Below are 15,501 nucleotides of genomic sequence, written 5' to 3'. Positions count from 1 at the left end.
AGGGAACACTCTTGCACTGTTGGTGGGAATGTAAATTGATACAGCCACTATGGAGAACAGTATGGAGGTTCCTTAAAAAACTACAAATAGAACTACCATACGACCCAGCAATCCCACTACTGGGCATATACCCTGAGAAAACCATAGTTCAAAAAGAGTCATGTACCAAAATGTTCATTGCAGCTCTATTTACAATAGCCAGGACATGGAAGCAACCTAAATGTCCATCGACAGATGAATGGATAAAGAAGATGTGGCACATATATACAATGGAATATTACTCAGCCATAAAAAGAAATGAAATGGAGGTATTTTTAATGAGGTGGATGGAGTTAGAGTCTGTCATACAGAGTGAAGTAAGTCAGAAAGAGAAAAACAAATACAGTATGCTAACACATATATATGGAATTTAAGGAACAACAAAAAAAAAGGTCATGAAGAACCTAGTGGCAAGATGGGAATAAAGACACAGACCTACTAGAGAATGGACTTGAGGATATGGGGAGGGGGAGGGGTGAGATGTGACAGGGTGAGAGAGTGTCATGGACATATATACACTACCAAATGTAAAATAGATAGCTAGTGGGAAGCAGCCGCATAGCACCGGGAGATCAGCTCGGTGCTTTGTGACCACCTAGAGGGGTGGGATGGGGAGGGTGGGAGGGAGGGAGATGCAAGAGGGAAGAGATATGGGAACATATGTATATGTATAACTGATTCACTTTGTTATAAAGCAGAAAGTAACACACCATTGTAAAGCAATTATACTTCAATAAAGATGTTTAAAAAAAAAAAAAGAAATAGTCCAAAAAACATTATCCTTTTAGCAAATGAAAGGAAATTAACTTATTGTTTTACGCAAGTACATTACTGATATTAAAGCTTAATTTATTATTATTTTTTTAAATTGAAGTGTAGTTAATTCACAATGTTGTGTTAGATTCTGAAGTATGGCAAAGTGATTCAGTTATACATATATATATTCTTTTTAAAAATATTTATTTATTTATTTATTTATTTATTTATCAGCTTCACTGGATCTTAGTTGTGGCATGCAGGATCTTTTGTTGTGGCGTGTGGGCTCTTCATTGCAGTGCATGGGCTTCTCTCTAGTTGTGGCATGCAGGCTCCAGAGCGCATGAGCTCAGTAGTTGTGGCACACATTCTTTAGTTGCCCCACGGCATGTGGGATCTTAGTTACCTGACCAGGGATTGAACCAGTATCCTCTGCATTGCTAGATGGATTCTTAACCACGGGACCACCAGGGAAGTTCCTATATATATTCTTTTGCCTTACAGGTTATTACAGGATATTGAATATAGGTCTCTGTGCTATACACTAGGACCTTGTTGTTCTATTTTATATATAGTAGTTTGTATGTGCTAATCCCAAACTCCTAATTTATCTCTCAACCACCCCCCTTCTCCTTTGGTAACCATAAGTTTGTTTTCTATGTCTGTGAGACTGTTTCTCTTTTGTAAATGAGAAAGCTTAATTTTTGTAACCCTTACAATAACAATTCAATTTAGACAGCTTTATTACACAAGTTAAAATTCTCTTTCTCTCTTTTTTTCTACATACATTTAGTTTGTCCTTCATTTTCTTGCTTTCCATTCTGAAATAACCAGAAGTTCTAGCTTAGACAAAATTACTCTCATTTTCCTTAACAAAAACACATCTTCATTTCTTGTACCTTTTGTAAATCCAAAAACACATCCTAATTTCCTTGTATATATTATTTTCCAGTAGCTTCTATTACATATGTTAGAATTTTTAACCCTTAGAAGCCTTAATTTCTAGTGAAAACCACATAACTATGAGCCATATGTCATACTAGTATTTAATTAATTAATTATTTTTGCAACAAAGATAAAATGAATTTATTTGACTAATAAACCCGTGTAGAATAAAAGTTGTTTATCTACATTTCAATCAATGTTGATAACTTTAAAGACATGTCTGTTTTAATCAAACCAACAAACTTAAACTAACTTTTATTTACTGAAGATTATTCCAGAACATGTGAACTTGAAAAGCATTTGGGTTAGTTTCTGTATATATATATATACAAACAGCATAAGGACAGATGCAACACAGAGATCTTACTAATGTTTGTAGAGAAAACACTTAAGATTTCTCATTTGCTCAATTTCAAAATATTTCTCTCTCTCTTTTTTCTTTCTAAGGAGAAGCTTCTGCCTAAAGTTTGCATTTTCAAAGAAAGGATCTTAGGTCCTAGGGAAGATGGGTGTAGAAAATCTACATTACAAAGGCACATATTAAGTGCAGGACCATTCTGTTTCCAGTATCTTGAATTTTTAAAGCATTTTGAGATGAAGAGGAGAGGTTTGGAGGATTGGCAAAAAGGGCAGGTGAACTTTAAATTTCTAGAGCCACACTTTGGCCCTGAAGACTTTTGCAAGACAAAGACAGTTTTCCCAATTCCCCCAAGGAACTTACAGTCTGAATGACAAAAAGGCTGATCTGCCCTTCCAACTTCATTTTCTCCAATTTTATTTTCTCTAGGTACATAGTTTTATTTTAGCCTAGGGAGAAGGCCTAAAAAATTCCTATCACGTTCTGAATATCAGCTTCCATTTTGCCCAAATTTCTGGTCATAAAGTTATTAAATCCTTTCAAATATCTTGTCAAGGTTCAGCTGGGACAAACAGTAATATTTCTGACAGTATCGAGTAACCCCATTAATTTTAATTTTAGTTTCCTCTTGTTTGTTTAAAGGAATAACATAGCAGTTTACCAAAAACATCAAAAATCCCTCAGAATTTCATCCACTTTGGAAGAGGCCCATATGGGGGCATTTAAACTGATGTTGAAGAATTTCCAAAGTGCCTTTGAGGACAATCTCTTTTCTAGTGTCCCAGCTGATTACTTTGGTAATCAACTTTTGCGCCAGTGTTTTGATAATGGACCCTTAGGAGGGTGAAATAGGGAGGCCTAGGTGTTGTTTTAAATCCTATTTGTATATTTAATTTTTCAGTAGCTTTTTGCAATGACTGTTTCAATGAGGTTATTTTAGAACTTTAAAAACTTTTGTAGGCTTCCATATACTAATTATAATAGGTATTCCATTTTGTTTGTTAGATTTCGGAGCCCTTGCTTTTAGGTGTACTTTTAAAATTATCTTTGGAACATAACTCATAATGGCCATTGTAATTCTAGGTTGTCTTTGGTAAAATCTTACCATCTTCTTAGATACTGCTGCTTTTAGGGCGGTAATTGTTAAACATAAAATAAGCAGGTGTGCTGAAAGGTGGTGAACTCAACACTTTGGATATCAATGATCCCATTTCTTTGACCTAGGGCTTTGGGTTTCTCAGAGCCAAACAAATACCTAAGAGAGATATGCCACAGGGTTGGGAACTGTGGGGTGTTTTACAGTGTGCCTCATTGCATGGAAATTTTCTTGAGGTTGGTGGGTGACGTGGTGTCAATCTAACTCATTTTGTGACCAACTTATCCAATCACAGGAGTCTTCTTGAGATGGCTAGCATTCTAATAACTTTTAAATGCTTGACTCATGCCCACCAATTTTTGCAGCTTTTTCACTTCTGAGATTCCCATTTAGCAATAGCTTTTACCTTATGTGCACATTAACAGAAAGCAGCAGGAACCAAAAAATCTAGAGATTGGGGAAAAGATTTAATCAGCAGACCTCAAAGAATGGATATTGATTCCACACAAATGGAGAAGTGCAGCGGCCACAGACAATTCCCCAACATGGAATCCGAGGAAAGATTCCAAACAAATGCAGAACTGCAGACTAAAGTGTCAGAAGTTCCCAATATGGAATTGAGGAACAAAACCAAGGACTGGGATTTAAATAATTACTGTGGCCTAAACTGGACCCAGTCCATCCAAGGCATATTCTGGTTTTTAGGTTGGACCCAGTCCAAACCAGGCCAGCAACCATCAACAGTTCCCTATGTGGAATCTGGGGATTGGGAAGAGGAATAAACCAGCTGGCTACAAAGAATAGGGGCTGCAAACTGATTCCAAGAAAATGGAGAACTGCAGCTGTCACCAGCAGTTCTCAACATCAAATCTGGGGAACGATTCCAAGCAAATGGGGAGCTGCAAACATGATACCAAAACCAGAAAAAGATGTCACAAAAAAAGAAAACTACAGGCCAATATCACTGAGGAACATAGATGCAAAAATCTTCAACAAAATATTAGCAAACAGAAAACAGAATCCAACAGCACACTAAAAGGATCATACACCATGATCAAGTGGGGTTTATCCCAGGAATGCAAGGATTCTTCAATACATACAAATCAATCAATGTGATACACCATATTAACAAACTGAAGGATAAAAACCATATGATAATCTCAGTAGATGCAGAAAAAACTTTCGACAATATTCAACACCCATTTATGATAAAAACTCTCCAGAAAGTGGGCATAGAGGGAACCTACCTCAACATAATAAAGGCCATATATGACAAACTCACAGCCAACATCATTCTCAATTGTGAAAAACAGAAAACCATTCCCTCTAAGATCAGGAACAAGACAAGGGTGCCCACTCTCACCACTATTATTCAACATAGTTTTGGAAGTTTTAGTCACAACAATCAGAGAAGAAAAAGAAATAAAAGGAATCCAAATCGGAAAAGAAGAAGTAAAACTGTCACTGTTTGCAGATGACATGATACTATACATAGAGTATCCTAAAGATGCTACCAGAAAACTACTAGAGCTAATCAATGAATTTGGTAAAGTAGCAGGATACAAAGTTAATGCACAGAAAGCTCTTGCATTCCTATACACTAACAATGAAAAATCTGAAAGAGGAATTAAGGAAACACTCCCATTTACCATTGCAACAAAAAGAATAAAATACCTAGGAATAAACCTACCTAACGAGACAAAAGACCTATATGCAGAAACTATAAGACACTGATGAAAGAAATTAAAGATCATACAAATAGATGGAGAGATATACCATGTTCTTGGACTGGAAGAATCAACGTTGTGAAAGTGACTATACTACCCAAAGCAATCTACAGATTCAGTGCAATCCCTATCAATCAAGCTGCCAATGACATTTTTCACAAAAGTGGAACAAAAAATTTTATAATTTGTATAAAAACACAAAAGACCCCAAATAGCCAAAGCAAGCTTGAGAAAGAAAAACGGAGCTGGAGGAATCAGGCTCCCTGACTTCAGACTATATTACAAAGCTACAGTAATCAAGACAGTATGGTACTGGCACAAAAGCAGAAATTTAGATCAAAAGAACAGGATAGAAAGCCCAGAGATAATCTCACGCACATATGGTCACCTTATGTTTGATAAAGGGGGCAAGCATATACAATGGAGAAAAGACAGACTCTTCAATTAGTGGTGCTGGGAAAACAGGACAGCTCCATGTAAAAGAATGAAATTGGAACACTCCCTAACACCATACACAAAAATAAACTCAAAATGGATTAAAGACCTAAATGTAAGGCCAGACACTATCAAACTCCTAGCAGAAAACATAGGCAGAACACTCTATGACATAAACCACAGCAAGATCCTTTTTGACCCACCTCCTAGAGAAATGGAAATAAAAACAAAAATAAACAAATGGGACCTAATGAAACTTAAAAGCTTTTGCACAGCAAAGGAAACCATAAACAAAACTAAAAGACATCCCTCAGAATGGGAGAAAATATTTGCAAATGAAGCAACTGACAAAGGATTAACCTCCAAAATATACAAGCAGCTCATGCAGCTCAATATCAAAAAAACAAACAACCCAATCCAAAAATGGGCAAAGATGTAGATAGATTTCTCCAGAGATGATGTACAGATTGCTAATGTATAAAAGGATGCTCAACATCACTAAACATTAGAGAAATGCAAATCAAAACCACAGTGAGGTATCACCTCACACTGGTCAGAATTGCCATAATTAAAATCTATAAACAATAAATGCTGGAGAGGGTGTGAAGAAAAGGGAACCCTCTTGCACTGTTGGTGGGAATGTATATTGATACAGCCACTATGGATAACAGTATGGGGGTTCCTTAAAAAACTAAAAATAAAACTACCATATGACCCAGCAATTGCATTATTGGGCATACACCCTGAGAAAACCATAATTCAAAACGAGTCATGTACTGCAATGTTCATTGAAGCACTATTTACAATAGCCAGGACATGGAAGCAACCTATGTGTCCATCGACAGATGAATGGATAAAGATGTGGCACATATATACAATGGAATATTACTCAGCCATAAAAATAAATGAAATTGAGTTATTTGTAGTGAGGTGGATGGACCTAGAGTCTGTCATACAGAGTGAAGCAAGTGAGAAAGAGGAAAACAAATACTGTATGCTAACACATATATATGGAATCTAAAAAAAATGTTCTGATAAACCTAGGGGCAGGACAGGAATAAAGGCGCAGACCTAGAGAATGGAGTTGAGGACAGAGGGAGGGAGAAGGGTAAGCTGGGAGGAAGTGAGAGAGTAGCATTGACATATATACACTACCAAATGTAAAATAGATAGCTAGTGGGTAGCAGCTGCATAGCACAGGGAGATCAGCTCCAGGCTTTGTGACCACCTAGGGGTGTGGGATCGGGAGGGTGGGAGGGAGATACAAGAGGGAGGAGATATGGGGGTATATGTATATGTATAGCTGATTCACTTTGTTATACAGCAGAAAGTAACACACCATTGTAAAGCAATTATATTCCAATAAAGATGTTAAAAACAAACAAACAAAAAAAGAAACAGCAGTTCCTAAAGTGGAATCCAGGGACAGATTCAAGGTACTGGGGTTTTCCACTGAAAATAGAGAACTGTAGAAGCCAATTAGATTGGGAATTCGACACAAAGAAAGCAGAACTCAAACTGATAGGAACTCACCCATGGCCATGGGAAACAGTGAGAAAGACAGTAAACTCAAAAGCGTTCACAGGGCACCACACCTGTGTTTTCTCCATCACTGCCACCAATTGGTTAAAAAACAAAAGTCAACCAGGTAAATGTAAAGATATAATTGGCTTTATTAGTCAATTCATGAATCAGGCAGCATCCCCTCTAGCAACTAGAAGCGCACCTTGAATAGTAGTACAAATGGAAGGCTATTATGAAAAGGAGGATAGGTCAAAGAAGTCATTAGCAAAAGAAAAGAAGGGGTTATTTTTGGCCAGGAAATCTTCTTTTGGGGGAAGGGAACAGTATGTGGGTTTTTTTGTGCAGATTGACTTTTCTTCTTCTGGAGGATAGAGAGGGCTCTTGTGATAGGTTACCTCCATTGGTGCTGACAACAAAATTCCAGACTGGTTGATTAAGATCACATTTCTAGGGAAGGTTGAAACTGCAATTAGGTAAGTATTAAATCTGGTTCGGTATCATAGGCTTTAGCACAATTGATGACATTCTGGGCCTGTGTTTTTTTTTTTTTTTTAACACTGGGAAGTTTCTATTGACATATTTTCAAGCTCACTGATTCTTTCCTTGACTGTGTCCATTCTATTGATTCTTAATTTCTGTTACAGTGTTTTTAATTCCTAGCATTTCCTTTTGATTCTTTCTTAGAGTTCCATCTCTCTACCTCCAACACATCTGTTTTTGACTGTTGACTACTTTTTCCATTAGAGTCTTTTACATATTAATCATAATTATTTTAAACTCATTGCCTAATAATTCTAAAATCTGTGTCAAGAGTCTGTCTGGTTCTGTTGTTTGCTTTGTCTCTTCAAAACATGTTTATATTTTTCCTGCCTTTTATTAGTACACCTTGGAATATTTTGTTGAAAGCTGGAAATTATGTGTCAGGTAGTAACACCTGAGGTAAATAGGTCTTTGGGGAAAGGTTTTTTTTTTGGTCTGGCTAGAAGTAGGGCTGTGTTTACTCTTTGCTATGGTACTAGGCTTCAGAGGCTGTACTAGAGATTTCAAATTCCTCTTTTCCCTGTTTATCCCTCCCCTGCTGTCTTTATATTTCCCTAAGACCTCCTCCTTAATTACATTCAGTGCCTTGCAGCTCTTTCTGTTTTAATCCATAGTCATTATACTGAGGCCCTGTTGGTGTAGGACTAAGGTATGGATAAGGGGAAGTGTTCTTCGGTTTTATGATTAAATTTCAGTCTTGTAGTGGGCTTGGGTTACTGAGTTATGACCATCTCAAATATATTTTTTACTTTTTTTCCCCAATCCTTAATGTGAAACTGGAAGGGTTGAGGGGACTGAAGTTAAGTAAATGCCCTTCCCTGCCTGAGGGATAAGGTAAATTCTTTTCCCAAAGAGAGTAGGCCTTTGTTATATAAAATAATCTAGGTGCATTTAAAAATCGTTACCTTTCCTCTACCTGCCAGAGCCACAAGGTATTTTTGTTAACTCTTCACCATGAGAAAGTGATGAGATTCTTGGTGATAAACTCCATAAATTTGTGGGCCCTCCAATTAAAACGGAGGACCCAGCTTACTTTAATCCACACTCAGTCTCCAGCTATTTGTCAAATTTACAATTTAAGTGTTATTACCAGTTTATGGTTCCAGTGACTTTTTTTTTTAACATCTTTATTGGAGTATAATTGCTTTACAATGGTGTGTTAGTTTCTGCTTTATAACAAAGTGAATCAGGTATACATATACATATATCCCCATATCTCCTCCCTCTTGCGTCTCCCTCCCACCCTCCCTATCCCACCCCTCTAGGTGGTCACAGAGCACCGAGCTGATCTCCCTGTGCTATGCGGCTGCTTCCCACTAGCTATCTATTTTACGTTTGGTAGTGTATATATGTCCATGCCACTGTCTCACTTTGTCACAGCTTACCCTTCCACCTCCCCATATCCTCAAGTCCATTCTCTAGTAGGTCTGTGTCTTTATTCCTGGCTTGCCCTTAGGTTCTTCATGACCTTTTTTTTTTTTCATAGATTCCATATATGTGTGTTAGCATACGGTATTTGTTTTTCTCTTTCTGACTTACTTCACTCTGTATGACACATTCTAGATCCAGCGACCTCACTACAAATAACTCAATTTCGTTTCTTTTTATGGCTGAGTAATATTCCATTGTATATATGTGCCACATCTTCTTTATTTATTCATCTGTTGATGGACACTTAGGTTGCTTCCATGTCCTGGCTATTGTAAACAGAGCTGCAATGAACATTTTGGTACATGACTCTCTTTGAATTACGGTTTGCTCAGGGTATATGCCCAGTGTGGGATTGCTGGGTCACATGGTAGTTCTATTTTTAATTTTTTAAGGAGCCTCCATGCTGTTCTCCATAGTGGCTGTATCAGTTTACATTCCCACCAAGAGCGCAAGAGAGTTCCCTTTTCTCCAAACCCTCTAAAGCATTTATTGTTTGTAGATTTTTTGATGATGGCCATTCTGACCGGAGTGAGAAGATATCTCATTGTAGTTTTGATTTGCATTTCTCTCATGATTAATGATGTTGAGCATGCTTACATGTGTTTGTTGGCAATCTGTATATCTTCTTTGGAGAAATGTCTATTTAGGTCTTCTGCCCATTTTTGGATTGGGTTGTTTGTTTTTTGATATTGAGCTGCATGAGCTGCTTGTAAATTTTGGAGATTAATTGTTTGTCAGTTGCTTCATTTGCAAATATTTTCTCCCATTCTGAGGGTTGTCTTTTGGTCTTGTTTATGGTTTCCTTTGCTGTGCAAAAGCGTTTAAGTTTCATTAGGTCCCATTTGTTTATTTCCGTTTTTATTTCCGTTTCTCTAGGAGGTAGGTCAAAAAGGATCTTGCTATGATTTATGTCAAAGAGTTTTCTGCCTATGTTTTCTCTAAGAGTTTGATAGAGTCTGGCCTTATATTTACGTCTTTAATCCATTTTGAGTTTATTTTTGTGTATGGTGTTAGGGAGTGTTCTAATTTCATACTTTTATATGTAGCTGCCCAGTTTTCCGAACACCACTTATTGAAGAGGCTGTCTTTTCTCCACTATATATTCTTGCCTCCTTTTTCAAACATAAGGTGACCATATGCGCGTGGGTTTATCTCTGGGCTTTCTATCCTGTTCCATTCATCTATATTTCTGTTTTTGTGCCAGTACCATACTGTCTTGATTACTGTAGCTTTGTAGTATAGTCTGAAATCATGGTGCCTATTCCTCCAGATCCATTTTTCTTTCTCAAGATTGCTTTGGCTATTTGGGGTCTTTTGCGTTTCCATACAAATTGTGAAATTTTTTATTCTAGTTCTGTGAAAAATGCCAGTGGTAGTTTGATAGGGATTGCATTTAATCTGTAGATTGCTTTGGGTAGTAGAGTCATTTTCACAATGTTGATTCTTCCAATCCAAGAACATGTTATATCTCTCCATCTGTTTGTATCATCTTTAAGTTCTTTCAACACTGTCCTATAATTTTCTGCATACAGGTCTTTTGTCTCCTTAGGTAGGTTTATTCCTAGATATTTTATTCTTTTTGTTGCAATGATAAATAGTGTTTTCTTAATTTCACTTTCAGATTTTTCATCATTCGTGTATAGGAATGCAAGAGATTTCTGTGCATTAATTTTGTATCCTGCTACTTTACCAAATTCATTGATTAGCTCTAGTAATTTTCTGGTAGCATCTTTAGGATTCTCTATGTATAGTATTATGTCATCTTCAAACAGTGGCAGCTTTACTTCTCCTTTTCCGATTTGGATTCCTTTTATTTCTTTTTCTTCTCTGATTGCTGTGGCTAAACCTTCCAGAACTATGTTGAATAATAGTGGTGAGAGTGGGCATCCTTGTCTTGTTCCTGATCTTAGTGGAAATGGTTTCAGTTTTTCACTACTGAGGACAATGTTGGCTGTGGGTTTGTCATATATGGCCTTTATTATGTTGAGGTAAGTTCCCTCTATGCCTGCTTTCTGTAGGGTTTTTATCATAAATCGGTGTTGAATTTTGTCAAAAGTTTTCTCTGCATCGACTGAGATGATCATATGGTTTTTCTCCTTCAGTTTGTTAATATCATGTATCACATTGATGGATTTGCGTATGTTGAAGATTCCTTGCATTCCTGGGATAAACCCCACTTGATCATGGTGTATGATCCTTTTAATGTGCTGTTGGATTCTGTTTGCTAGTATTTTGTTGAAGATTTTTGCATCTATGTTCATCAGTGATATTGGCCTGTAGTTTTCTTTCTTTGTGGCATCTTTGTCTGGTTTTGGTATCACGGTGATGGTGGCATTGTAGAATGAGTTTGGGAGTGTTCCTCCCTCTGCTATAGTTTGGAAGGGTTTGAGAAGGATAGGTGTTAGCTCTTCTCTAAATGTTTGATAGAATTCGCCTGTGCAGCCATCTGGTCCCTGGCTTTTGTTTGTTGGAAGATTTTTAATCACAGTTTCAATTTCAGTGCTTGTGATTGGTCTGTTCATATTTTCTATTTCTTCCTGGTTCAGTCTAGGAAGTTTGTGAATTTCTAAGAATTTGTCCATTTCTTCCAGGTTGTCCATTTTATTGGCATAGAGTTGCTTGTAGTAATCTCTCATGATCCTTTGTATTTCTGCATGTTAGTTGTTACTTCTTCTTTTTCATTTCTAATTCTATTGATTTGAGTCTTCTCCCTTTTTTTCTTGATGAGTCTGGCTAATGGTTTATCAATTTGTTTTTCTTATCAAAGAACCAACTTTTAGTTTTATTGATCTTTGCTATCGTTTCCTTCATTCCTTTTTCATTTATTTCTGATCTGATCTTTATGATTTCTTTCCTTCTGCTAACTTTGGGGGTTTTCTTGTTCTTCTTTCTCTAATTGCTTTAGGTTAGGTTGTTTATTTGAGATGTTTCTTAAGGTAGGATTGTATTGCTATAAACTTCCCTCTTAGAACTGCTTTTGCTGCATCCCATTATCTTTGGACGTTCGTGTTTTCATTTTCATTTTTTTCTAGGTATTTTTTGATTTCCTTTTTGATTTCTTCAGTGATCTCTTGGTTATTAAGTAGAGTATTGTTTAGCCTCCATGTGTTTGTATTTTTTACAGATATTTTCCTGTAATTGATATCTAGTCTCATAGTGTTCTGGTCAGAAAAGATACTTGATACGATTTCAATTTTCTTAAATTTACCAAGGCTTGATTTGTGACCCAAGATATGATCTATCCTGGATAATGTTCCATTAGTAGTTGAGAAGAATGTGTATTCTGTTGTTTTTGGATGGAATGTCCTATAAATATCAATTAAGTCCATCTTCTTTAATGTATCATTTAAAGCTTTTGCTTCCTTATTTATTTTCATTTCGGATGATCTGTCCATTGGTGAAAGTGGGGTGTTAAAGTCCCCTACGATGATTGTGTTATTGCCGATTTCCCCTTTTATGGCTGTGATCATTTGCCTTATGTATTGATGTCCTCCTATGTTGGGTGCATAAATATTTACAACTGTTATATCTTCTCCTTGGAAATATCTCCTGAGCATTATGTAGGCTGTGTTCACGCTGCCAACCCCAGTCCTCTCCCTGGGATCCGACCAAAGCCCGAGCCTCAGCTCCCAACCCCCACCCACCCCAGCGGGTGAGCAGATAAGACTCTCGGACTGGTGAGTGCTGGTCGGCACCTTTCCTCTGTGGGGGAATCTCTCCGCTTTGCCCTCTGCAACCCTGTGGCTGCACTCTCCTCCGTGGCTCCAAAGCTCCCCCCTCCGCCACCCACAGTCTCTGCCTGTGAAGGGGCTTCTTAGTATGTGGAATCCTTTCCTCCTTCACAGCTCCCTCCCACTGGTGCAGGTCCCGTCCCTATTCTTTTGTCTCTGTTTTTTCTTTTTTCTTTTGCCCTACCCAGGTACGTGGGGAGTTTCTTGCCTTTTGGGAGGTCTGAGGTCTTCTGCCAGTGTTTAGTAGGTGTTCTATAGGAGCTGTTCTATATGTAGATGTATTTCTGATGTATTTGTGGAGAGGAAGGTGATCTCCGCATCTTACTCTTTCACCATCTTGAAGTTCCTCCCTGGTTCCAGTAACTTCTGCTGTAGGTTTGGACTGTGATTCTGCGGATTTACCTGTTTCTCAAGATTTTGGTGTAGTGGTGTGCCTTGCAACATCAGTTCTCTGATGAATCCAAGAAAAGTCATTGATGTTAAGTTTGTTCAGCCTTTTTCTTGTTTTAGGATGGGAGTAATGTTGTATCTAAAACTGGAAGTCTGAGGAAGCATTTATATATGCCTTTTTGTTCCATACAACAGCCTTATGAGGTGGATATATTGCCCTGCTAATTTTCCAGATGAAGAAGTTGAAGCTCAGAGATGCTAAAGAATTTGCCCAAGATCATTCAGTAAGTAGTGGATCTTGGATTTGAACTCAGCTCTTTGTGACTTTGATGGCTAGGACATGTATGCATATAACTAATATATGAGCCAGAAATTGATGAGAATCATAAGAGGGTAGAAAAGTAGTATGGTGCTATGGTGAATGTTGATGTCACTTCAGGATGAGGAAAATTAATCAGAAGAGGTAGCAGCTAGGTGGGCCTTGAAGGATTTAAACCCAGGGGACACCAGGGAAGAAGCCTGGAAACTTGGGGGCAGGGAATAAAGATATCTGGATGTTAAGATTCCTTTATATGAATATCCCATGATTCCAAGCCCAGACATTGCTAATCCTTCTCTACTGTAATGAGAAACAAGTAAGGTCATTCAGAGCCTGACAGGAGTCAACACCTATTAGGGCATACTTTTTCTCTGGACTAACATTACAAGTCAGATATCTGGGATTTGATTAGTTTTATTCTCTTCATGGGCTCCACCTTGGGAAACTGTTAGGGAGAGTGGTAGTCTCAGTGCGAGAAGGGCCCTGTCTTCCAAACTGTAACCAATGTCCTATCCACATGGGGAGGCCAAGAAGGAGAAATGGCTGCCAGTGAATCAGGTCTTGAGAGAATTAGGAACTACAACAACTGGTTGGCACTTTTACCCACTCCCCTCAGGATAGACATGTATGTCAAAACATTCTTCATTCTGCTTTCTAACCATGACCTTGGCAACCCCTGACCTGTAAAGGAGCTAATGACAATCTCATTGCATATAATCCTGGGAACAGAGTTGATGCTTTATCCTCTCCTGGGACTGTAAGATCTCCTCTTCCTGTCCAAAAATGAATTAATCAAACACCTGTACACTGAAAACTATAAGGCATTGATGAAAGAAATTGAAGAAGACACAAATAAATGGAAAGAGCTTCTTGTGCTCATGGATGGAAGAATTCATATTGTTAAAATGTCCACATGACTGAAGCAATCTACAGATTCAATGTAATCCTTAACAAAATTTCAATGACATTTTTCACAGAAATAAAATAAACAATCCCAAAATTTGTATGGAACCACAAATGATTCCAGGTAGCCAAAGCAATCTTTAGAAAGAAGAACAAAGCCAGGAGCAACACACTCCAAATTTTAAAGTATATTCCAAAGCCATAGTTAAAAAAAGAGTATGATATTGGCAAACAAACAGACACAAAGGTCAATGGAACAGAGTAGAGATCCCAGAAATAAACACACACATATATGTCAATTAATTTATGACAAAGGAGGGGAAAATATACAATGGGGAAAGGACAGTCTCTTCAACAAGTGGTGTTGGGAAAACTGGACAGTCACATGCAAAAGTATGAAACTGGATCACTATCTTACACCATACACAAATATTAAATCAAAATGGGTTAAAGACTTGAATTTAAGAGTTGAAACCATGAAACTCCTAGAAGAAAACATAGGCAGTATGCTCCTTGACTTTGGTCTCGGTGATGATTTTAAAAGTCTGATTCCAAAAGCAAAGGCAACAAAAGCAAAAATAAACAAATGTGACTACATCAAACCAAAAAGCTTCTGCATAGCAAAGGAAATCATCAACAAAATGAAAAGGCAACCTACTGAATGGGAGAAAATTTTGCAAATCATATACCTGATAAGAGGTTAATATACAAAATATACAAAGAATCATACAACTCAATAGCAAACGAAAAGCAATCCAATTTAAAAGTAAGCAGATTTCATTCTTTTATGCTCTCTCCACCTGTTTGTGTCATCTTTGATTTCTTTCATCAGAGTCTTAGAGTTTTCTGAGTACAAGATGAAATTAGAACACTCCCTAACACCGTACAAAAAAATAAACTCAAGATGGATTAAATACCTAGATGTAAGACTGGACACTATAAAACTCTTAGTGGAAAACATAGGAAAAACACTCTTTGACATAAATCACAGCAAGATCTTTTATGACCCACCTCCTAGAGTAATGGAAATAAAAACAAAAATAAACAAATGGGACTAATGAAACTTAAAAGCTTTTGCACAGCAAAGGAAACTATAAACAAGACAAAATGACAACCCTCAGAATGGGAGAAAATATTTGCAAATGAAGCAACGGACAAAGGATTAATCTCCAAAATATATAAACAGCTCATGCAGCTCAATATTAAAAAAGCAAACAACCAAATCAAAAAATGGGCAGAAGACCTAAATAGATATTTCTCCAAAGAAGCATACAGATGGCCAAGATGCACATGAAAAGCTGCTCAAC

This window comes from Balaenoptera acutorostrata, chromosome X (assembly GCF_949987535.1).
Source record: "Balaenoptera acutorostrata chromosome X, mBalAcu1.1, whole genome shotgun sequence".
NCBI lineage: Eukaryota > Metazoa > Chordata > Mammalia > Artiodactyla > Balaenopteridae > Balaenoptera > Balaenoptera acutorostrata.
The sequence above is the reverse complement of the archived record's forward strand: the minus strand, read 5'-3'. Positions refer to the sequence as shown.